This window comes from Halichoerus grypus, chromosome 4 (genome assembly GCF_964656455.1).
Source record: "Halichoerus grypus chromosome 4, mHalGry1.hap1.1, whole genome shotgun sequence".
Classification (NCBI taxonomy): domain Eukaryota; kingdom Metazoa; phylum Chordata; class Mammalia; order Carnivora; family Phocidae; genus Halichoerus; species Halichoerus grypus.
The window spans coordinates 171,423,767-171,448,643 of record NC_135715.1 but is presented as its reverse complement, the minus strand read 5'-3'; the positions used below and the strand labels follow the sequence as shown (position 1 = coordinate 171,448,643).

The window sequence follows — 24,877 nt, the reverse complement described above, 5'->3', positions numbered from 1 at the left end:
GATAGAATTCCTCATTGTTCCTACCACTGTATATTGTGTGTGTTTTTTAAACTTCTACAACCCAAACTATATATATATTTTTTCCATTGTCATAATTAATTCCAGAATTTGTTCTCCTTGCCCTGTTAACTTACCATTTTCTCCTGGTACTTTGTTTCAATAAAATTAACTTGTATATATGAAATATTAAAAGTATTTATTGGGAGAACTGAACTCACCCTAGGAGTGAAGGTGGCATCATTGATAGAATGCATGTGACCATAAAGTGACTGCTCACAGTTACCCTGGGAAGACAAAGCAGAAATAAAATCAAATAAATGCCATTCAGTGTGTGAAAGAAATCAAAAGGTAATTAATTTTATTTGTTTTAAAGTATTGCATTAAGTTTCCTTATACCAAGACAGTGTTCCTCTCAACTTTTCTTCCTCAGGGATTTCTCCCCAACCCTGGCAGATATCTTAGCCTCCATGCAGACTAGGTTGGAAGTATGGCAGAGTTAATACCCCTTCCTCCATATATCTTGACAAATGTGGGATGGGAATTAGTGATTAATGCCTGAAACTTTGATCCTTTAGAGCTGAGCTGTCCAATCGAGTAGTCACTAGCCAGCCATTTATATGACTATTTACACTTAAATTAATTAAAATTAAATAAAATTAAAAACTCAATTCCTCAGTCATACTAGCCATATTCCAGGTGGCTATTATAGCAGACAATGTGGACATAGAACATTTCCATCATCAAGAAAGTCCTATTTGACAGTGCTGTCTAAAGGAATGCTTCTAAGACTGTGTGTTCTACAATTATTCATCAGAGAATCCTCAGCAGGATTGAGCCTTAGTTGCCCACAGGGTAACTGGATCAAGAATGTATCCTTTATTGGGTCTTGCTCTCTTCTTTAGCTCACTCCTTGCTTCTTCACTTCTACTTCCTGGGATAGCAACCAAATAAACTGCTTATACCACCCCCCCAAAAAAAGTATTGCTTTAGTCCAATAATAAAGTTAATACAGTCTCATGATTGAAAATACTAGCTTTTGCTATCAGCTACCACTCAGAATCAGTCAAGGCTATGTTCATAAGTGTGTCATTAGTGCTTGTCTGTGCACTGGAACTCTAGTATCCTCACTTTTACACTATTGAGCTGGTGGTGAAATTTCACTATATGACTCTGTCTTGCAATTAGCATAGTTTTCAAGCCATGGGGCCAAGTAGTGAAGCCCTTATAGAGGGTGCTTATTTTCAGCACATCATTGCCATTACTACTGGGGATGTGGGGTTCTTTTTTTGTTTGTTTTAGATTATGAGATCATGTTTTAATTCCTGAGTTTCCACAGTTTGGCATTAATATCATTATATGTATAAAAATGTTATAAAACACTTTTAACACAAACTAAGCATTTGTTTTATGAAAACTATATTTCACATCTACCCATTCTGGTCATCTTTTCCAAATAATAATTAAAATTAAAATTAACTACAAAAATTTCCAAACTTCAGTTTAAATTATTTCAAGCAAATTGGGCTCATAACACATTACACAGGGGCTTTAAATGTGGGGAGTTTTCATTTTGACACCAATGTTCAAAGGGCATTCTTAATTATCTTAGGGAAATAACACAAATTTTGTAGAAGAACCAGAGTTGTATCTGGATGTAGATTCTTGTTATGGGTTAAAATTCAGATTTAATTCAACAGTGTATTCATTCAACAAATATTTTTGAGCAATTAATCTATGTCAGGCACAATTCTAGGTGCTTAGGATCTGTCAGTGAATAAAACAAAGAACTGTGTCTTCATCAACCTTACTTTATAAGGGGAGAGGGTGGAAATAGATACTTTAGAAAGGTATAAAGTGTGTTAGAAGATCCTAGGTATTGTGAAAAGAAGAAAAGTCAGACAGGATAAGGGATATTATGAGTTTTGGGATTGAGGGGCTAAGGGCAAACCAAATTATCAAGTAGAATGATATGGTTTGACCACACACAAAAAGTAAGGTTTGAACAAGGATTGAAGCAAGCCAAGGAGACATCTGGAAAAAAAGCATTCCAGGAAGAAAGAAAAGGTAGAGCAAATGTCTCAAAGATAGGCGTTTACCTGGTGTGTTTCTGCAATAGCAAGGAAACCAATGTGGATGGAGAGAAGTAAATCAGAAGTAGAGTAGGCTTGCTAAAAGGCTCCATCTACTCTGATTACTTAGTCCTAAACCATTACGGCTGGAGGAAAGATTGCATAAAAGATTACAAAATGAGATCGGAAAGATAGAGTATCATCAGCATGTCTCCTCATTGTTATAGGACATTCATGGAATAGTTTGGAACTAAGCAAAGTTGGAAAGGTTTTATAACTAAGCTCTATTGAGTCCTCACTATTGCCATTGTGTTCAGCAAGTTAAATTTCAAATATTTATTTACAGAATTAATGCATGCTGTTAATCCCTTTTCACAGAATGCAAAATTTCCCCACAGGAATTTAAATTTCACAAAAATATGTTGAAATACTTTGGCACTCTTTCAGGATCTCCCCTACCCATGTTATGCTGGTTCACTATCTTGACACTGCTACAACTTTAAACCAGTTATGCTGAGAACTTCAAATCCTCTAAATTACCAAAGTAGAAATAAATTACTTACAAAGCCAAAAAGGCAAAGTGTAAGATGTTACAAGCTTTCATATATTATCTTGTGAACTTTTATAGTTAATTTTCTTTTAGAATTAATATCATATATAGTTGTATAATATTACACCTGCATAGTGAGTGTTAATATTTAAAATATATATATTTAAATTAGTGAAATGTTTTTTGCATTATAAAAGTTTTACATTTGGTGCTCTTCTAATGTGAGAATCTCTAAACTCTTTGATTAATTGTTAGGGAAAATGGAGTTTTCTGATTCAAATCCTGAATGCCAAGTTTTAATTCAAAGTGGAATCTCTAAGGCACTCTTGAAAAGCCCTGGAAATATGGGGCTATAATGGAAATGCTGACGGACCACATTTGTGCTGCTGTAACAAAACCTGACTTGAAGATAAATGTTTCATGAATTAAGAAAGTTAAAAAAAGCTTTTCTATCCAGCTTTGTTCCCAAGATAAAAGTGAATCTACTCTTTTTGTGGTACAGGGCATATGTGGGTTACTAATATTCTAGTCTGCAAACAGCCTTAATCAAAAGCAATACCCAAACCAGGATGTTAAAATTTGGAATATCTTCTTTGATGAATTCTTGTCAGGATTGTTTTCTTCCAAAGAAGTGGAAAAAAAAATGTAAAAGAGGGAAGAGTCTTATAAGAAAAAAAACCCATGTGACCCAATATGTCATTGCTCCAGTATTTGATTCTCTCAGAAAAGCTATGTGCAGTGATGATTGCTATCACTGGCCCTGGGAATAGAAACGTCTGGGACTTAATTCTTGGATCTGCTACCTGATAGCTGTGTGACCTTAAACAAATTGCTTCACTTCACTGTGTGTCAATTGCCTCATTTAATTCTCAAAACAAACCTAGAGGTTAAATACCATTACTCAGGTAATACATCATTACTCAGGTAATGATATTTAACCTCTAGGTTTGTTTTGAGAATTAAATTGGAAGATGCATGTGAAATGTTGGTGGAGTGCCTAAGCACAAAGTAAGAGCTTAACAAATATTAGCTCTTAACCTGCAACATAAACCACTGAAATGCTGATGACTTCCAAACCATTTCTGCCCTTAGCTCTCTTTCCTTAAAGACCCCAGTAAAGAGTAGTAGAGGCATTGGTGCTGCTTTTTCTACTTGTCCCTCGGATTCACTCCCTATGTGGCACTGCCCTGAGTCTGTGCCCTGCTTTCTACCAACCACATCACTGGGGGCACTCAAGCCCTCCGGTGTCTGGTTGGATTCAGCCAGAGGGAAGCACCAGCAGGATATGAAAAAGCAGAAAGATACAGAGGGCAGATAAATGACTACTTTAGCTCCCTTCCTGTTCAGCTGTGATTTTGTCAGTGGTCCTGTTTTCTACCTAATTCCACTCATGTTATGTGGGCCCTCTCCCAAGGCTACAGCTCCACCGTATCCAGTAATGTTCTCCTTCCCTTGCCCCTTCAGGCTTCCCATTGTTGCTAGCCCTTGGGTGCTGTGTTTGTTCCCTTAACACCATTCACATCTCTGTAAACATTCAACCTGGGTTTACTTCATGTGTCATCTGTTTCCTGCTGGTGATACGGCATGTCAGACAGAATATGCAAAAGAAGACCTTTGACTTACTACTTCTCAACTGCCTATCTTTACTCTTGCCAAGTCTTTCCCTCTAAGTAAATGGCACTACCAGTTGCTCAAACAAACAAAAAAACCTTAGGCAATAACACACCTGAGGATTACAATATTTCTCCTTCTACCCGCACCCCCACACATCCCTCATCCAGCACATCAGCTTTTTCTTCAACATAAAGCCCTACTATGCCCACCTCTGTCCCTTTTTTACCATTACTACTCTGTGCAGGAAATCAGCCATCATACTGAGCCCAAAGACAGCAGGAGCATCCTTATTGGTCTCCTTGCTTCTACTCTCACCCCACTCCCCATCTATTCCTCTCACAGCAAGTAGAGTGATCAATAAAACCTGGATCAGATCATGCCATGCTCCTGGTAACAGCCACCTGAACAATTACCATTATACTCAGAATAAATTCCAAACTCTTTACTTTGTTCCAAAGGCTCCATACTGTTTGGCTCCTGTCTGCCTATCTGACCTCATCCTTTACCATTCTTCCTTCTCATGCACTGTGCTTCATGAATATATTCATGTTTCTGCATGGTCAGGGCTTTCTGAGCAAACAGTACTACATCTGGATTAAAGGATGATTGAATAACAATCCAACCGTAAAGACAGAGATCTCTGGAGAGATTTAGGTGCATCTCTCTCTGAGGTATTCATTTACATTTCAGGGGTTGCAAGCCTAGAGGCTTATCTCTTCTCTTCCCAGAGAGCATCTGTTTACATTTCCAACAAAGATTTCTCCCTCTCCCCTCTCCCCATCACCTTGCCTCTTTGGAGGGGCACAAGGGCTCTGACTTTCATAATTTGGGGCTTCCTTTTCATGACACATGACCTCACCGTACCTGTGGGGTACACTTGGCTCTCGCAGCTTCCCCCCATGGGGAATGCGGAAATGGCAAATCAACATAAGCTGCTCAGTGAGTAAATAAATGGTCTGATCACTGATCCAGAAACCTCCTGTTTCCTGTCAGGATAAATAAATAAGTAAAGATAGTCACAAAAACAACACTATCATATTAGCCTTCCTCTTCTTCTAATAGGCCTATGATGTTCCTGCCTTTGAACGTCCTGTTTTCTCTACCTTGGATGTTTTCACGTAGCTAAATATATGTCCTTGTCCTTCTTCCCATGCTGCTTTCAACTCAAACACAACATTTTCAGTGATGTCTGATATCTAATATTCCTGCCTCCTCTCCTGTATTTTCTCCTATAGTAGCAGAAACTTTTATAAAATCCCTTTCCTTTTTCTCTTGGGCACTCAGTCAGACTTGAGGTCAGGTGTGACAACGTGACTGAGTTCTGTCCAGTGTGACGTGTGCAATCATGCAATAAGTCGCCTGTAGGCCTGGCCCTTAAAATATCCCACACAATCCTGTAAGCTCTTTATTTTTATCTGCTTGCAGACTATACACAGAAGTGTTCTGGAAGATGGAAAAACACAAATGGAACTAACCTGAGTTTCTGAACTACCATAAGGAGAAAAGCCACCAATCAGGACTTTCCAACTAGACATTCCATCAGTGAGAATTAAGCTTCCAATGTGTTAAGCCCCTGAATTCTGGGGCTTAACTGGGCTTCCCACAGGTGTTTGTACCCAGCGAATAGGCCACCCTGTTTTATTTTTTTCATGTCACTCATCATGAACTAAAATCATTTAAGAATTTGTTTCCTTGTTTATTGTTAGTTTCTTCCCACTAGAATATAATTCCACAAGAGAAACTTGTTTGAAATTTATTTGTCTTGCCCACCAGTCTTATTATCCCCAAAGCCCAAGACAGCTGTGGTAGGATTTGATAAACAGTTGTTAAGTAAAAAAGTAAACAGTTACAGAGTGATCACAACTGAAAATTGGAAAAAATCTACCCTCACCAGATACCTCATTTTTGGTTAAATAGCTTGGTCTTCTTCCCAATATTTATTTTCATTTTGATTAGTCATGCCATATAATGTGCACAGTCATTTTTCTCAACTCCTTTCCCACAACATGGTTCTAACCCAGTAGCATATTTACCCATTGACTCTGTCATTGTCTCTAAACAAGTACATGGAAATAGTTGATGACTCCTGGGGAAGGAGGCAGCTTTACACTGATTCAGTGTTTATTATGTAACTAAAGCCTTGTGCTAAGTGCTTTATTTATTATTACATTTAATCCTCAGTAACTGTCATATCTCTCATTTATATAAACACCACACTAAGTACTTTGCACAGAGTAACTCTTTTAATCTGTACCGTATGAAACTAGTAATATATTAAATTCCCATTTATAGTTGGAGAAATTTGTGTAAAGGATTAGCATAATGTCTACACAAATAAGAGATATTACCAATTGTAGATTAATTTGTAGTCTTTTCTATTTCTTCTATTTATATTTTGTTGGCCACTGAGAATTTAAAAAAAAAAAAATCACCATTTTCCTAGGAAAAGACTCATCGTCATGGTAACAAACACCAGAACTAGTTTTAAACTTGTCCAATCAATTAGTAACAGTTCCATAGCCCTGCTTACAAGTAAACAACCAGAACTGGTTTTAAAACTGTCTAATTAATCAATGACAACTAACTTCTGTGAACACTTCTTGAAAAGCCAAATAGCATCAGACTCATGATTTGGAAATTCAGCCAACTGGCCAAAGATTCACTACAGTGCACATGTTCCTAAAGCTCGTATTAACATTCTTCTACCTCGATAACAGACAAAAAGTAAGTCTTTATAACCAACACAAACCACTCTTCTAAGACTGACCTAACCCACTCCTACTTCTGTAACCAACTTTCCAAAATAAACTCTCCACAAAAACTGGATATAAAATCAGCAATTGGATCTGCTCAATTAGCATAACTCTTTTTCACTGAAGTATATGATAAATTCAGTTTTTATTTATTTTTTTTTTTTGTTTTCAGATATTGACTGGTGGTCTCATCCTTTGACACCACAGAGAGGACTAAGGGTGTTTAGTTGGCTGGGGCCACCATAACAAAGTACCATAGACTGGTGGCTTAAACAACAAAAATGTATTTTCTCACTGTTTTGGAGGCTAGAATATAAGATCAAGGTATTGGCAGGTTAGTTTCTTTCTGAGGCCTTGCCCTGACTTGTAGAAGGCCATCTTCTCCCTATATCTTCACATGGTCTTACCTCTGTGTGTATCTGTGCTCTAGTCTGCTCTTCTTATAAGACCATCAGTCAGATTGGAATAGGGCCCATCCCAATGACCTCATTTAACCTTAGTTACCTCTTTAAAGACCCCATTTCCCAATACAGTCACATTTTGAAGTACTAGAGTTAGGACTTCAACATATAAATTTGAAAGGACACAATTTAGCCCAAACCAAAGGGTCAGAGATATCTTTATCTTAATATTCATAAAATATCTTAGGAGTGCAATAGCTATTGGGACATTAGCTGGTTGCAAAAGTCAAACTGTGAGATTATTTTATAGTATTTATTATATTGTATATAGAATTTACATATATTGCATCAATGTACTTTGAGCTAATATGCAATTTGAAAATGAAAAGTTGAATTTTATGTCATGTTTGAGCATATATCTAAGCAGATGAATATTATGCATGCATATAATATAATGGTTAAGAGCCCAGGGTCTGGAGTGACACTGCTTGGATGTGAATTTGGGCTTTGCCACTTAATATGTCCTTGGAACACTGTGAGCCTCAGTTTTTCATCTGTAAAAGAGAAATAATATGAGTATCTACATGATGGTGCCATTGTGAGGACTGAAGTTAATTCATGTAAAATGCTTACATTGCTGCCTGGGACATAGCCAAGTGCTCAGTGAATGATAATTATTACATAGTAACAATATGCAGATTACAAATTCTGTGATAGCAGAGATGACATCTATTATCTTCATCACTTCATAATGTTAACTACAGAGATGAGTTGGCTCATAAGAGGTATACAATAAATATTTTTGAAATAGTTTACACACACACACATACACACACACACGGGCCATTTCCAGGCAAGTTACTAAGCAGGTTTGATAAGTTTTCCCTTCACCAACTTTTCTTTCCTTCACCACATTACCTCCACCTTTTCAAGGCAATTCAGATGAAAGGGTTAACCTCTCACGATTTTTGACTTTATGAAAGAACCCTCATGGAGAAGAACTCTAGGAAGTGGAGCCCTCATCACTGAATTTCACACTCATTTGACAGTTGCACAGGATAAAGTTTTATGTACGTTTTTTCCTGCCCATAGCACCCTTTTTCTACTCAGCCAACTCATCAGTCCTGCTACACCCTCATGTCACAATACAGAAGCACTGTCTCCTCATAGTAGTATTCCTGTGTATATTTCTAGAAAATAATTAAAGTAAAATACCTAAAAATGTTTAAGAAAAATTACCTAAATAAAACTAACTGAAGTTAAAGAGAATTATATTGTGTAATTGTATTCTATGCATTTTTTAACACATATTTTTTTTTAAAGATTTTATTTATTTGAGAGAGTGAGAGAGAGAGCATGAGGGAGGGAGGTTCCTAGGGAGAAGCAGACTCTCTGCTGAGTAGGGAGCCTGATGCAGGACTCGATCCTGGGACTCTGGGATCATGACCTGAGCCGAAGGCAGTCGCTTAACCAACTGAGCCACCCAGGCGCCCATATTTTATGCATTTTTATTTCAAATTTTAGGACCAAGGAAAATTACTATCAAAGAAAACAAAGCAAAATGTGTCCAAAGGTGAGCAGAATTAAAGTTTATACCAGCTGTGAAAAAAATATCCTCCTACTCATTACCAGCTAGATGTAGCTATTTCTATTATAGCTACTACCTTAGTTATCAAGTTTAAAAATTAATGTCCAAGAATTTTATAAAGATCCTTTTTTAATTGAACAGGGTCAAACATTTAATATAATAATTTATATAACATTCACATTTTCTGCAAATCTTTTTTTTTTTTTTTTACCTTTTTTTTCTCCTTTAATAAACACATTGGGTCATATAGAGTTGTCATTTTTTTATATGTTCAAATGGTAAAATATCATTTCGTACACAATTTCATGTGGCTCAATTTAATACATAGTAAAATTATTAATAAATTTTCTAGTTATTTCTAATTCACATCTGCAAATCTCTTTTTAATAACTGTGAAACCAAAGAAATTTAACCTTATAGGTTTACAAATTGTTAAAGAAAAACATACTCCATTATTATTACTGAAACAATCTCACGGGCATATAAATTGGAAACAGAATAATCATTAACAACGACCTGGTTTTTGTTATTTCATATAAATAACTAACCATGTCTGTGAAAGATTGATTGCAGCTTTTAAAATGTTTGCTGAATCCATGTGTAATTAAGATGAGTTAAATATGCAAATCAAGTCTAATTAGCTTCATTTATTAATGTTAAGTTTGCCTTGTCTCTACATAATTTCTGCTGTGGATTTTTTTTTTAGTACATAGTATTTTTGATTTCTTTGTTCTAGATTGAATTGCTGAAGAAACAAGCTTTTTTTTCTAGAAGGAGAAAAAGCTTTCACATGGAGTTTTGTCTGAGTGCCATTTAGAAGCAAGGGTTTGAAAAAATGTTCCCACTAGCATGAAAACTGAGTAAATTTTTATTGTATGTATTTCCAACCACTTTCCTTTAGACTGTATTTAATTATTCCATTTCATCAAAGCAGCAAACCCTCTGGGAATTTCTTTTGATGAAAATGAGCTTTTGTCACAATATGTCCATCACAGTGATTAAGTAGAACAGAGACTGGGTAGAACAGGAGGCATCAAATGAACCAAAGTTGTCTGTAGAAATACCTTTCCCTTGACAAAATATCTAAATTTTCCTGCATTAATAAAACAAACCTCTGTATGTAAAACCACCAGCCTCGTGTAGTTTTCATGTGGAAAACATTTAAGTCGGGTGTTTACAGGAAACATAGTTATTGCAAACAAGGCAGAGTTGAGACCCGCTGTGTTGGGCAACAACGCAAGGAACAACAAAGTGGAACAAGTATTAAAGACAATGATGAATATGGGATGATGTCCTGAAGACAGAAGACGTGACAAGAAAGAGCAAAGGGCAAATGTAGGGAGATTACTGAGCAGAGGCAGTGGAACCACAGTCTGAAAAGAGAAGAACTGAAGTTATATGAAGAGTCAACCTAGCAGGACCTTGGAAGTCAGGGGACATGGAGAAGGGAAGAAAAGTAACAGAGAAGGATGTGAAAGATCTTGCAATGAAGAGAACTACTTCAGAAAACACAAGGTTGAGTGGACTTCTTAGGTGAGGAGATTGTTTCATTGTTTTTTTTTTTTTTTTTTTTAAAGATTTTATTTATTTATTCATAAGAGACAGAGAGAGAGAGAGGCAGAGGGAGAAGAAGCAGGCTCCCCGCTGAGCAGGGAGCCCGATGCGGGACTCGATCCCAGGAGTCTGGGATCATGACCTGAGCCGAAGGCAGATGCTTAACCATCTGAGCCACCCAGGCGCCCGAGATTGTTTCATTGTTAAGAGTGGACTCAGGAATAGACACGGATGAACTGGATAAATTCAAGTGGCAAGAGCCAAAATGGAAGGTCAAGTGGAAAGTTTTGCCAGGTCCAGTTGCAGGACACTGCAAAAGGTGTCAAAGCCCAGAGCAAGGGGCAAGAGAAACCAGGAGGAAAGCCAAAAATCAGAGCCAGAAGTAAGTAATCCAGCCAGGATGTTGAAACTAAGGGTGCAGAATAATTAAAAGAGGGCCCTGACCTCAAGAAACCTGATGCAGAGCCAGGGGGAAATGGTCAGAAGCGTACTTCCATAGTGGTACAACTTTCTTGAGTTCTAGTGACTTCAGGCTGAGATGATCACACTTGCCCTACCTCCTTCTCGCATCCCTTCTTTAATGTTGCCCTCCTAAGGATAAAGAAATAAAATGAGTGGGAGAGAAAACACAATAAAAAATATTGAGATTTGAAGCAAATTTAAGAGGTAGGCTGAAAATCCTGTAGGTCCTGGTGTAAAGAGGTTGTATTAGTTTCCTAGAGCTGGCATAACAAAGTACCACATGGGGTGGCTTAAAACAAATTTATTCTGTCACAGCTCTGGAGGCTAGAAGTCTGAGACAAAAGTGTCATCAGTGCTGGCTCCTTTTGAGGCCCCCGAGGAAGAACACATTCTGTCTATGCCTGTCTCTCTGTTTATGGTGATGGCTGGAAACCCTTGACATTTCCTGGCTTGCAGATGCAGTGTTCCAACCTCTGCCTCCACGTCCACATGGCATTGCCATCTGTGCTTCCGTCTTGTTATAAGGACACCCCCACCCTACTCCAGTATGACCTTATCCTAAACCCTTACATCTGCGAAGACTCTATTTACATTCCAGTACCATTCACAAGTACTGGGGGTGAGGACTGGAACATATCTTTTGGGGGGACACAATTTAACCAAAAACAAGTGGTTTGCTATTACTTAAAAGTTAATTGAAGGATTTAATGCAGTATGCAGCTTGGAGTCTTGGTGTGATCCTACTCCTGGGAGGATCTGACTTCTGAAGATGTCTCAGTTGAATTGTGGTTTTCAGTGAGGGGATGGATAAAGGAGACAGTTGGTTACCCTAAATATATACATGTCCTTTAATCATTTAATTTTTATGTAAATAAATGTTTCCGTTTATTTTATATTACTTTATATTTTACATTATATTTGAAAACATTTAAGAAAATTTTCCTTATGTAGTAGTTCTCAAAAAGTGTGGTCCCAGGCCCAACATCACCTGAGAAATGGTTGGAAATGCACTTCAGACCCACTGTAACAGAGATCCTTGGGTGTGCCTAATCACCTGTTTGTGTGTGCGTGTGTGTGGGTGTTTTCCCCCAAACCTTCCTAGTGAGTCTGATGTGAGCACCAGGTGATTCTGCTTAGAGAAACTTGCTATGATTAGGGAAGCAACTGTTAGGTGAGGGCTGGGGTACTTTGACCTAAATAATGTGTCTTGAAGAATTTTATTAACAAAGAGGACCAGTATAACACTGTTACCCTAAGTCATTCATAAAAAATTAGAATATCTTTCCTGTGGTTAGCATTCTTTTAAAAGTCTTGTTTGTTCTGTAAGACTTATTTGAGACATTTCTGGGACGAGGATCTCCTACTGGACTCTTCTATTGGTGGTTTTAAGGCTTCAAGTCTTCAGATCATTCTGCTGCCGATACTCCTCAGTCTCCCACAGTTTTGTTTACCACATGCCAGGTGCCCCATGAGTATCATATATTAAATGATGTAATTTATTTATTACAAAAAATTATCATAAATATTATTATCACCTTTTCAAGAATGAAGAAACAGAGACACCAAGAGGTTAAGTAAAATGCCCAAATTTACACAGCAAGGAGTGTCAAAAATAGATTCAAATCCAATTTGACTGATTGCAAAGCCCATATTCCTCCAACTACATACACTATTTTGTGTAATTTAGAGACCTAAATAGCCACTTAAACTAGTCAGAATTAATTTGCTTTTCTAAATTCTCTTTTCTCATCTAAAGCAAGCACTAAAGGTGTGGTGCCAGGGTTTGGGTTAAAAAAAAAGGCAGTATCTTTGCTCTGATCTCCAGCTCCTAGATTTTCTGAGTCTGAAGTCTGACTGCTAAAATAATGTAATTAATAAAAATAAGTAACAAAGACTATGACGTATAAGAGCCCCTACATTGTCTTTCATCTAGTCAATATAAAATGTCTTAGCTGTTTTCTTAATTTTCCCTAAGCATTGTCATTTCAACAAGGATTGCCAGATTCTAGGTGTTGCTTGAAATTTACTGAGAATTCAAACACAATGATTAAGTTTTTGCATTACTGCCTTACCTGGAATTCTAACTTTTTAACTTGGTTCATTTAAGAATTGCTATGAGTAAGGGAACATGATAACTGTAGTAAAGTTTAGCATTTTAAACATCTTGAATTCAGAACATAACAAATTATTTAAACAAAGTGATTTCCCTACCAGATTGTGAGATTATTATTGCCAAGGGCAGTGATATATAATTTGGTTAGTATTTATAGCCTTTCTATGGTGCTCTACGTATCATATGCTTAATACAATTTGCTGAATACATTAAAGAAAAAGAAAGCTAAATAGTGCCTTCTGATAGTGAGGTGGGAAATGAAGAAAAGTTAGTGACTTACTTTTTTCTCCGTAGTTAGAAGAGCTAATTTTGAAATATTTTATATTATTCTATATTACTTTCTATTTTGCTGAGATTATCTTTGCTTTCAACGATATGTGTATATTAGGCTTAAAAGGAGCAATGAAAGGGCAGAGATTTGAGGTGCCCTGAAAGATCTAAACACAGACCCCACAGGTCGCACAAAGACGGATGGATCCTCAAGCTCTAACCACTCTTCTCATCGGTTGCTGCTGTCTTCCACTATGGTAGAGAGGGCAACTGTGCCAGTAAGCCCCCACTTTATCTCGGCAAATTGAATTGAGTAAGTGAATGTATGGTTTCTGGAAATCCAAAAGATATACCTTATAAGGAAATTATTTTGATAAGGGCATACAGTTACATTTGAAAGTAATTCTATGTACATTGAAGGTACAAATTAATTACATACTTTTTTTAAAGATTTTATTTTTAAGTAATCTCTACACCCAACGTGGAGCTTGAATTTACAACCTGGAGATCAAGAGTTGCATGCTCTACCAACTGAGCCGGCCAGGTACCCCCTAATTACATACTTAATTTTATATAGAAAAATCTGTATCTATATATCCATGTATCTATGTATATCATGTCACTACCTCAATCTGTAAAAGCTGTAAGTTTTAATAAATTTCCCAATATTATTTTCTCACATAATTATATTTCTAGTGATACCTCAAATGATCAGATTCGTTCAACTGTTTAAAGAGGGAAAAATGTAAAATGAAAATATTTGCAATTATCAGACCCACAGAGGAGGAGAAATAACTAGCAGAATAATCTTTGATCACTACACTTTTAATGCTTGTCAGACAGTTTTTGGGATGTCTGATTTGATGGAAGTGTTTTTTTTTTTTTTTTTTCCTCTTCTGGAAATAAGCTTCCCTGTGCCCACTTAGCCGCAGAATCACACAGATGGGTCCTAGCAGACATGCTGGGGGTATTTTGCCTTCCTGCCCCATGCAGACAGAGTCAGAGGGTATATTGGAGCCCATCTAAACAATAAGCTGTCTCTCTTAAATTGAGTTCCCTAGAAAGTGGAGCCTGATGCAAGACCTAATATTCTAATGCTTTATTTGGGAGGTACATACCCAGGGCAGCTAAGATGAGAAAACAGAGTAGCTGAGGGGCAGGCAGGATATTAGGCATTACTCTATTGTCTTCTAAGAAAGCACAGCAGGTTATACTCCCTGACATACAAGATTTCTGTGGACCAGATGTAGAAAAAACCTATGAATAATCCATGGGATGGAAGAAGGAATAGGATTCAGTTAAACTTTGCTTCTTGGAAATCAAAGTCCCCTATATTTCTGGGGTGTTACCACTTAGGTAATTTGGCAGCCATGTAATATGCCTGATTCTCACCTTCCAGTGTGGTGTCTGAAAGTGGTCAGTGGAGTCAGTATTCTTGGTACAGGGCTAGTCAGCCTGCCTGCAGGGGGCAGGCATGGGGCCAGGGGAGTGAAGAACTCAGCACTCCCCATACAAGTGACTGAAGAGCTCTGGCTGGTGCAATCAGCAAAAATGTGTAAGATTTATTTCTGAAATAATACCTGTTTCCAAAATTCAGAATAGGGACTTAAATTGTACTTTCATGTTGAGTTCACTTCTTGGATGGATGAGACATAAAACCCAAAATCTGTGGTATAAACTCTTCCCAACACACGTTCAGAGGAAAAAAATAAAGTGTATCTGTAGAAGAATAAAGCAGACATGCAGGTAGAAACAGAGGCAAGAGAGAGAGAGCTTAATCTCAGGATCCCTGAGGCCTCTTATTCCTGGTTCCAGCCCTTTACAAGGTACAGTTGTATTCTTGCCCTTAGGTACCCAGAGACGTTTGTGACCTGTTGTTCATATTAAATAGCTTTTCTTGGGGCGCCTGGGTGGCTCAGTTGGTTAAGCATCTGCCTTCAGGTCAGGTCATGATCCCAGGGTCCTGGGATCCAGCCCCGCATCGGGCTCCCTGCTCAGCGGGGAGTCTGCTTCTCCCTCTCCCTCTGCCTGTTGCTCTGCCTGCTTGTGCACTCTCTCTATCTCTCGCTCTCTCTGCCAAATAAGTAAATAAATAAAATCTTTAAAAAAAATAAGTTTTTCTCTACTTGCTCAAATTTGTTCCTTTGTATATGGAATCTAATGCAATGGATGGTATATCCATACCATCAGATTATAATTCATAAATGAAATATCTTCTTGGCCTCCTTAAAGTTTGTTCTTAGGTTTCTAGATTCTAGGGATTCTAGATTCCCTCTTCTCTTCCTACACCCCCCTCCAAGGGGCCTTGGTTCATGTCCACAGCTTCTTTGCCGCATACGTATGATGCCTCTGTAACTTATGTCTCCAGCCCAGATCTCTACATTCAACTTGCTATTGATCATGGTACAACTGGATGATCCCATGACACTGACCATATCACAAACTGAACTCATTACCTTGTGCACAAACCTCTCTAACTCATGATCTGACCGCTGTTTACTATTGAGTTTGCCCACAAAAGAACAATTAACTTATATCCCACAATCACAGTCCAAGGTATATGCTATTATAAGAACTACAAAAGGCCAAGTAACTTGCTAAGGCATCTTATAATTAACAGACTCAGTATTTGAACACTTGTTTGTCAGAATCTGAAGCCTGTGATCTTTTTATTATGGCAAAGGCTCTTTCTTGAAACACACATGCACACACATACATGTACACACACACATACAGGAATAGAACTAAGAAAAATAAAACTAACTGAGATATTCTAATTTTTACCTCAGACCATCTTGTTAATTTCATTTTACTTTCAGTCATGTCCTTATTTTAATGATTGATTTTAATTTACAGCCAATTTGCATTTATCAGTATGTTGCTGATCTTTTGGGTTGAAAATTGGTATAAAATACTTAACCCCCAGATAGCTTCTTTCTGTTAACCAATATATTGTAGATATAATTCTTCAAGATCAGGTGTTGTGCCTTCAAGTAGTGCAGACTAATTTTAATATTGGGCTAAACAAACTTTAATCAAGAAGATAAATATGCCTTAAATCATGCAAGGCATTCTAAATTCAAATAGAAGTGAAAATGATTCTTGGATTATACCTACCATTATTTTCCATTCATTTAAGATTGAATATATATATTTTTGTGTAACTCTGTATTTAAATATATGCTCTGCTATATAAAATACATATTTAAATACACAAAAATGCAAATATAGACATATACTTAACTTATCTTAAGTTTTTGATTCCATATAAAGGAATATGACTGAAAGATATTTCCTTTTACTAATCAGTTGTAATCAAGGAAGAAATCTTTACTTAAGAAAATCAACAATTACATACTTTTGAAAAGTCTAAACTCAAGCGGTTCTTGAATTTACAATCTGTCCTTTCTTACTACAGACATCAGAATGCATTTTTCCTTAAGCACAACACATAAAGACATAAAGAGCTATGATGATGTATATCGAGATAAAAATAAATCATTTTCACTTAGTTATCATCATGTTCGTATTTCCTTGTCTTGGACTTAATGAGTGGGGCTGCATTTGAAGTTTGCCTCTGTTTTAAGGATGGATGTTTTATTTTTCCCCTGAGGCTGTGCAGTTTCTCTCTGCATATTTCTATATTATTTTGTAAGAAAACATTTTTTACTGAAGTATCTAACATGCATATATCAAAGTGTTGAAATCACAAGTGTTTAAATGCATGAGCTTATGCCAGGTGAAAACACCTAGGTGAACTTATAGGTCATTACTAGCACCCAGAAGTCTTCCTCATGCCCCTCCCAATCACTGTCTCCCCCTAATGTAATCACTATTTTGATTTTTATCCACACAGATTAGGTTTTTTTCTAGTTTTATAGTTTATATAAATAAAATTATTAATTATATATTCTTGCATGTTTAAATTTTTGTTTGCAAGATTCATCTGTGTTGTTTGTAGCAGTATTTCATTAATTATATTTTCATTTTTTGTGGTATTCCAATGTATGAAACTAGCTTATTTATTGATTCCACTGTTGATAGACATTTGAAGTTATTCTAGGTAGCAACTATTATAAATAATGTTATTATGAACATTCTTTTTCCAGGTACTCAACACCCTTGTCAACAGTATTTCCCATCTTTTTAGTTTTATTCATTGTAGTGGTTGCATGGTACTATCTCATTGTGTTTATTTATTTTAAGATTTAATTTATTTATTTGAGAAAGAAAGACAGCACAAGCAGGGGGAGGAACAGAGGGAGAGGGACAGACTCTGCTCTGAGTGTGGAGCCCCACATGGGGCCCAATCCCACCACCCTGAACTGAAATCAAGAGTCGGCCGCTTAACCAACTGAGCCACCAGGCGCTGCTCTCATTGCGTTTTAAATTGCATTTCCCTGATGACTAATGCTGTTGAATACCTTTTTATATATTTATTGGCTCTTTGAATATCTCCTTTTGTAAATGTCCTGTTTAAATCTCTTATCCACTTTTTTTTTTAAATTGGAAATTGCCTTTTTCTTATCACTTTTAGAAGTACTTTTTTTTCCCCCTGTATCCTAGTTTTGTCCCTCCCCTCCAACACATTCTCCCATTCTGGTTGTTTTTTCTTTATAATGGTGTTTTTAATGAATATATATATATTTTTTATTTTTGTAATCTCCTATTTATCAATCTTTTCTTTTAGTAGCAATACATTTTGTGGCCTGTTTAATAAATCCTCACCTACTTAAAGGTCAAAAACGATTAGAATATGCTTTTTTTTAATCTTCTAGAAATTTTATTTTTTAGCCTAAGGTTTATCTGGAATTAATTTATGTGCATTTTGTATGTTTAGAGTTTTGTATAAATTTTATTGTATAAGTAATTCATGTATATTATATAATAATTTATTGTATTTTATAATCTTATTTTCAAAATAGATATAAAAGTGATCCTGCACCATTTGTAAAAATTCCATTTCTCCATGTTTGTCCATGTCACTATTTTTCCAGAGATATAATCAACAAACAAAAATTGTATGTATTTAAGGTGTACAATGTGATGATTTGATATATATGTACATTATGAAATGATTATCACAATCAAGCCAATGAACATATCTATCACCTCACTAGTTACCTTTTTTGGGAGGTGAGGGTAATAATATTGAGATCTGTCCTCTTGGCAAACTTCAAGTTTCAATACAGCATAACTAACTATAGTCACCATGCTGTATGTTAGATCCCCAGAACTTCATCGTACAATGGAAAGTTTGCACCCTTTGACCTTTTGAATTTCATATGAATTTAAGAATCAGCTTGTCTTTCTATAAAAGAAAGTGATTTTTTTATGGCTATTTCACTGAGTCTATAAACCAATTTGGGAAGAAATGACATGATACTGAATTCTTCCAGTGTATATATGTGAAATATCCCTGTAGATATTTAGGTCTTTTAAAATTTCCCCCAGTAATATTTTGTAGTCTTTAGTGTACAGTAATTCCACATGCTTTGTTAAATAAATTGCTAGGCATTTAGGGATTTTTAAAATTCTACTTTAAGTAATATCTCACTTTAAATTTAATTTTCTAATAGCTTATTGCAAGTATATAGGACTACTATTTGTTTTTGCTATTGGCTACTTTCTTCAGCAACTTTTCTAAAAAGGATAAAGGGCTAGGATTTATCATTAAAATTTTTACCTTAATGAAAAAAAGCTAAGAATGCCCTAATATGTTTCTGTTCATAGTCACACATATGCTGAGTGGTTTTACATACATGACTATATTAGAAATGCAAATATTAAAATGGTATGGGAACTAAATCCAAATTTGGTTATCACTAAAAATTGGGTTCCCCCAAGTGGAAAAATGCATTACATTTTGCATTTGCATTCAACAATGCAACATAATGCATTGTTGAAATGCATTACATTTGAATTTTTTAAAATTTTAAGGAAAATCCTAGGCTTCCTAATTAAAATACATTTTATTCTATTTTTTCCAAGAATGACAGTTTTTACAACATCACCTTGGATTCAACTTTTAAATACCTTAGATATCTATCTTCAAATACCTTTATTTCAGTCACCTAAATTTCCATCTCCATCACCTAAATTTCCAATTCCAACACCTACATTTCTATCATCAAACACCTATATTATTAAATTTGTAGCAATTTAATTCAACAGCAGATTTCGCTAAACAGATTCCCTACTGTAATATCTCCCTTTAGTGCCAGTCTTAGATGGTAACTGAAGGAAAAATTCCTGACATATCATATTTTGAGGCAGATTTGTATGCGAGGGGAGTGGAATTGTTGTGGGTGTAGGTGTGGTGCGTTGTGGTATCTTTAACAAGAACACATCTTCCAACAGTTTTCTTTAATAGAATTTGAGACTTTGAGACAATGGAACGTATTTTGAGCATTAGAAAGACAGACTAGAAAGAGTGACAACTTTCCTCATATCCTTTATTAGATATTTCTATTTTCTTTTTGTATAAGACTAAAATTTTGCTTTTCTTTACTTTGCTATAATTTATCTGTTAGGGTATCTTAAGGGACATTTGCTTCTCTCAAATAAAAGGTACAAATTTTGTGCTTGCCATTTTAAGGATGGGTGACAACTGGAAAATTAGAAATGTTAAGTCATGTATTGATCTTTAGAAAAGTACAGCAAAGATAAAAAGCAACTTTTCCTATATAATGCTTTTCTAAAAACTGATTTTGTGACTTTTGTGGTTAAAAGGTTGTTTCTTCTTTTTTTTTTTTTTTTTTAGCTTCTTTAGGTCTAAGTTTAGATTGCTTATTTGAGATTTTTCTTGTTTCTTGAGGTAGGCCTGTATTGCTATAACCTTCCCAAAGATTTTGTACCACTGTTTTTATTTTCATATGTCTCCATCCTCTTTGATTTCTTGTTTGACCCATGCATCATTTAGTAGAATGTTATTTAGCCTCCATGTATGTGTGTTCTTTCCAGACTTTTCCTTGTGATTGATTTCTAGTTTCATACTGTTGTGGCTGAGAAAGATGCATGATATCATCTCAATCTTTTTGAATTTATTGAGACTTGTTTTGTGGCCTAACATGTGATCTATTCTGGAGAGCATTCCATGTGCACTAGAAAAAAAAAAAAATGTGTATTACACAGTTTTTGGATGGAATGTTCTGATTTTATCCATTAGGTTCATCTGGTCCAATGTGTCATTCAAAGCCACTATTTCCTTATGGATTTTTTTGTTTCAATGCTCTATCCATTGATGTAAGTGGGGTATTAAAACCCCACTATCATTATTGTATTCCTGTCATTTTTTCCCTTTAGGTCTGTTAATAGTTGCTTTATTTATTTAGGTGCTCCCATGTTGGGTGTTTAGATCTTTACAATTGGTATATCTTCTTGTTGGGTTGTTCCCTTTATCATTATGTAGTGTTCTTCTTTGTCTCTTGTAGTCTCTGTTTTAAAGTCAACTTTGTCTGATATAAGTATTGCTACCTCAGTTTTTTGTTTTTTTTTTTTTTAGTTCCATTTGCATGGTAAAGCTTTTACCATCCCTTCACTTTCAATCTGCATGTATCTTTAGGTCTGAAGTGAGTCTCTGGTAAGCTGCATATAGATGGGTCTTGCTTTCTTATTCATTCGGTCACCCTATGTCTTTTGATTGGGGCATTTAGTCCATTTACATTCAAAGTGATTACTGATAGGTATATATTTATTGCCATTTTGTTACTTGTTTTATGGCTGTTTTTTTGTTCTTTTCTGTTCCCTTCTTCTCTTGGTCTGTTCCCCTGTGGTTTGATGCCCTTCTTTAGTGATGTGTTTGGATTCCTTTCTCTTAATTTTTTATGTATCTATTATAGGTTTTTGATTTGTGGTTACCTTAAGGTACATATATAACATGCATATAGCAGTCTATATTAAGTTGATGTCTGCTTAAGTTTGAACCAATTCTAAAAAAAGACTCAGAACCAGTAAAAGGAAGGAAACAATAAAAAGCAGAAATAAATTAGAGAATAAAACAAATATACAAACAAAAAAAAATACAACACAACAATGAAAACAGGAGTTGATTCTTTGAAAAAAATCAATAAAATTGATAAACCTGTTGTCAGATTCACTAAGAAGAGAGAGGGCCCAAATAAAATCAGAAATGATGGAGGAGAAATAAGAACTGAGACCAGAGAAATACAAAGGATTATAAGAAAATATAAAAATTATATGCCATCAAGTTGGGCAACTTAGAAGACATGGATAAATTTCTAGAAATATATAACCTTTCAAAACTGAAAGGAAGAAATAGAAAATTTGAACAGACCAATTACTAGCAAAAAAATTAAATCAGTAATCAAAAAAACCCCAACAAACAAAAATCCAGGACCAAATGGTATCATAGGTGAATTCTACCAAACATTTAAAGAAGAGTTAATACCTATTCTTCTTAAACTATTCAAAAAAACAAAACAAAAACAAACAAAAAACAGAAGGAGTAAGAAAGCTTCCAAATTCATTCTATGAAGTCAGAATTACCCTGATCCCAAAACCAAAGACACTACAAAAAAAGAAAACTACAAGCCAATATTTCTGATGAACACAGATGCAAAAATCCTCAACAAAATATTAGCAAACTGAATCCAACAGTACATTAAAAAAAAAAAAAATCATCACAATCAGGTGGGATTTATTCCAGGGATGCAGGGGTGGTTCAATATTTGTAAATCAATCAATGTGATAAAGGATAAAAAATCATATGATCATCTCAATAGATGAAGAAAGAGCATTTGACAAAGTGCAACATCCATTCATTATAAAAACTCTCAACAAAATAGGTCTAGAGGAAATATACCTCAACATCATAAAGGCAATATATGAAAAACTCACAGCTAACCTCATCCTCAATGGTGAAAAACAGAGCTTTCCCCCTAAGGTCAGAAACAAGACAAGGATGTCCACTCTCACTACTTTTATTTCAACATATTACTGGAAATCCTGGCCATAGCAATCAGATGAGAAAAAGTAATAAAAACCATCCAAATTGGTAAGGAAGTAGTAAAACCTTCACTGTTCACAGATGATGTGAAACTACATAGACAAAATCCTAAAAGACTACTAGACCTGATAAATGAATTCAGTAAAGTTGCAAGATATAAAAATTAATATACAGAAATCTGTTGCATTTCTATACGCTAATAATGAAGTAGCAGAATAAGAAATTAAGGAAACAACTTCATTTACAATTGCACTAAAAATAATAAAGTACCTAGGAATAAATTAATGAAGAAGGTGAAAAACTTAGAGTCAGAAAACTATAAAATACTGATGAAAAAAAATTGAAGAAGCCACAAACAAATGGAAAGGTAGTCCATATGGACTGGATGAAACAATGTGGTTATAATGTCCATACTACCCAAATCAATCTACAGATTTAATGCAATCCCTATCAAAATACCAACATCATTTTTCACAGAAATAGAACAAATAATCCTAAAATGTGTATGAAACCACAAAAGACCCTGAATAACCAAAGCAATCTTGAGAAAGAAGAACAAAGATGGAGGTATCACAACCCCAGACTTCAAGATATACTACAATGCTGTGGTAACCAGAACAGTATGGTACCGGCATAAAATAGACACACTGATCAATAGAACAGAATAGAAAGCCAGAAATAAACCCACAATTATGTGGTCAATTAATTTATAAAAAAGGAGGCAAGACTATACAATGGGGTAAAGACAGTCTTTTCAATGAATGGTGATAGGAAACTGGACGGCTACATGTAAAAGAATGAACCTGGATCATTTTCTTATACCATATAGTAAAATGAACTCAAAATGGATTAAAGACCTAAATGTAAGACCCAAAACCATAAAACTTCTAGAAGAAATCATAGGTAGTAATTTCTTTGACTTTGGCCATAGAAACATTCTTCTAGATGTATCTCCACAGGCAAGGGAAACAAAAGTAAAATTAAACTATTGGGACTACACCAAAATAAAAAGCTTTTGCACAATGAAGGAAACCATCAACAAAACAAAAAGGCAATTTACTGAATGGGAGAAGACAAGCAAATGATATATCACCAATAAAGGGTTAATAACCAAAATATATAAAGAACTTATACAATTCAACACTGAAAAACACATAACCTGATTAACATAGGCAGAGGACCTGAATAGATATTTTTCCACAGAAGACATGTATAGATGGCCAATAGACACATGAAATATGCTTGACATCACTCATCATCAGGGAAATGCAAATTAAAACCACAATGAGATGTTACCTCATATCTATCAGAATGGCTAAATTCAAAAAGTCAAGAAATAACAACTGTTGGCAAGGATATGGAGTAAAAGGAATATTTATGCATTGTTGATAGGAATGCAAATTGGTGCAGCCACCCTGGAAAACAGTATGAGGTTCCTCAACAAGTTAAAAACAGAATTACCATATGATCCAGTATTTACCCTCCACCCAAAATGAAAACACTAATTTGATATGCACCCCTATTTTTATTGCAGCATTATTTATAATAGCAAGATATGGAAGCTTCCCAAGTGTCCATCTATAGATGAAGGGATAAAGATGAGGTATATATATACAGTGGAATATTAACTAGCCATAAAAAAGAATGAGCTCTTTCTATTTGTGACAACATGGATGGATTTATGGTTATGCTATATGAAATAAGTCAGTTAGAGAAATATCATATGATTTCACTTACATGTGGAATTCAAGAAACAAAACAAATGAACAAATAAAAAAGGAGATAAACGGATTTTTATTTTTTTATTTTTATTTGTTTTTAAAGATTTTATTTATTTATTTGACAGAGAGAGACAGCGAGAGAGGGAACACAAGTAGGGGGAGTAGAAGAGGGAGAAGCAGGCTTCCCGCGGAGCAGGGAGCCCGATGTGGGGCTCGATCCCAGGACCCTGGGATCATGACCAGAGCCAAAGGCAGACACTTAACGACTGAGCCACCCAGGCGCCCCAAGAAACAGATTTTTAAATACAGAAGACAAACCGATAGTTGCCAGAGAGGAGGTGGGTGTGGTGGGGGGGAATGGGTGAAATAGAGGGGATTAAGAAAGAAAAAGTTATTTCTCAAAAAAAAAAAAGTTTACACATATTTAGGATGAATTAACTTTCAAACCAAAGGGAAAAAATGTTAATTTTTAAAACCTAAAAGATTTCAAAATTAGTTATAATTTTTGAGTATAGATAAATTTCTAACTAAATGATGGTGCTTCTGCCTTAAAAATAAGGCAGAAATAAAATGTTATGGTGAGCTAAGGCAATAGCTGCATTTTTCAGCCTAGATCCTGACTTCAATGAGCAAAGGCATCCATAGCAAAGATGGGAGTTAAAAATGAGGGAAAGATTCCATTTACATACAAAAAAAAAAAAAAAAAAAATCTAATGGAATTTTAGCAATCCATCACAATTGAAAGGAAATCGGAAAGGCTGCCTGGCAGTTGCGTCTCCTGTATAATTAGTGGCATAAACATGGAGACATCTAC

General features: G+C 35.5%; 1 non-coding gene across 1 annotated transcript in view; it reads right to left on the bottom strand.

Annotated features, from left to right (window-relative positions):
• Positions 1 to 236: 236 nt before the first annotated feature.
• Positions 237 to 24,877, bottom strand: part of LOC118532683 (uncharacterized) — a 152,100-nt gene continuing 127,459 nt past the window's right edge. The window contains exon 3 of the transcript XR_013447363.1: positions 237 to 284. This is a non-coding gene — a transcript (uncharacterized LOC118532683). The remainder of the gene's footprint in view (positions 285 to 24,877) is intronic.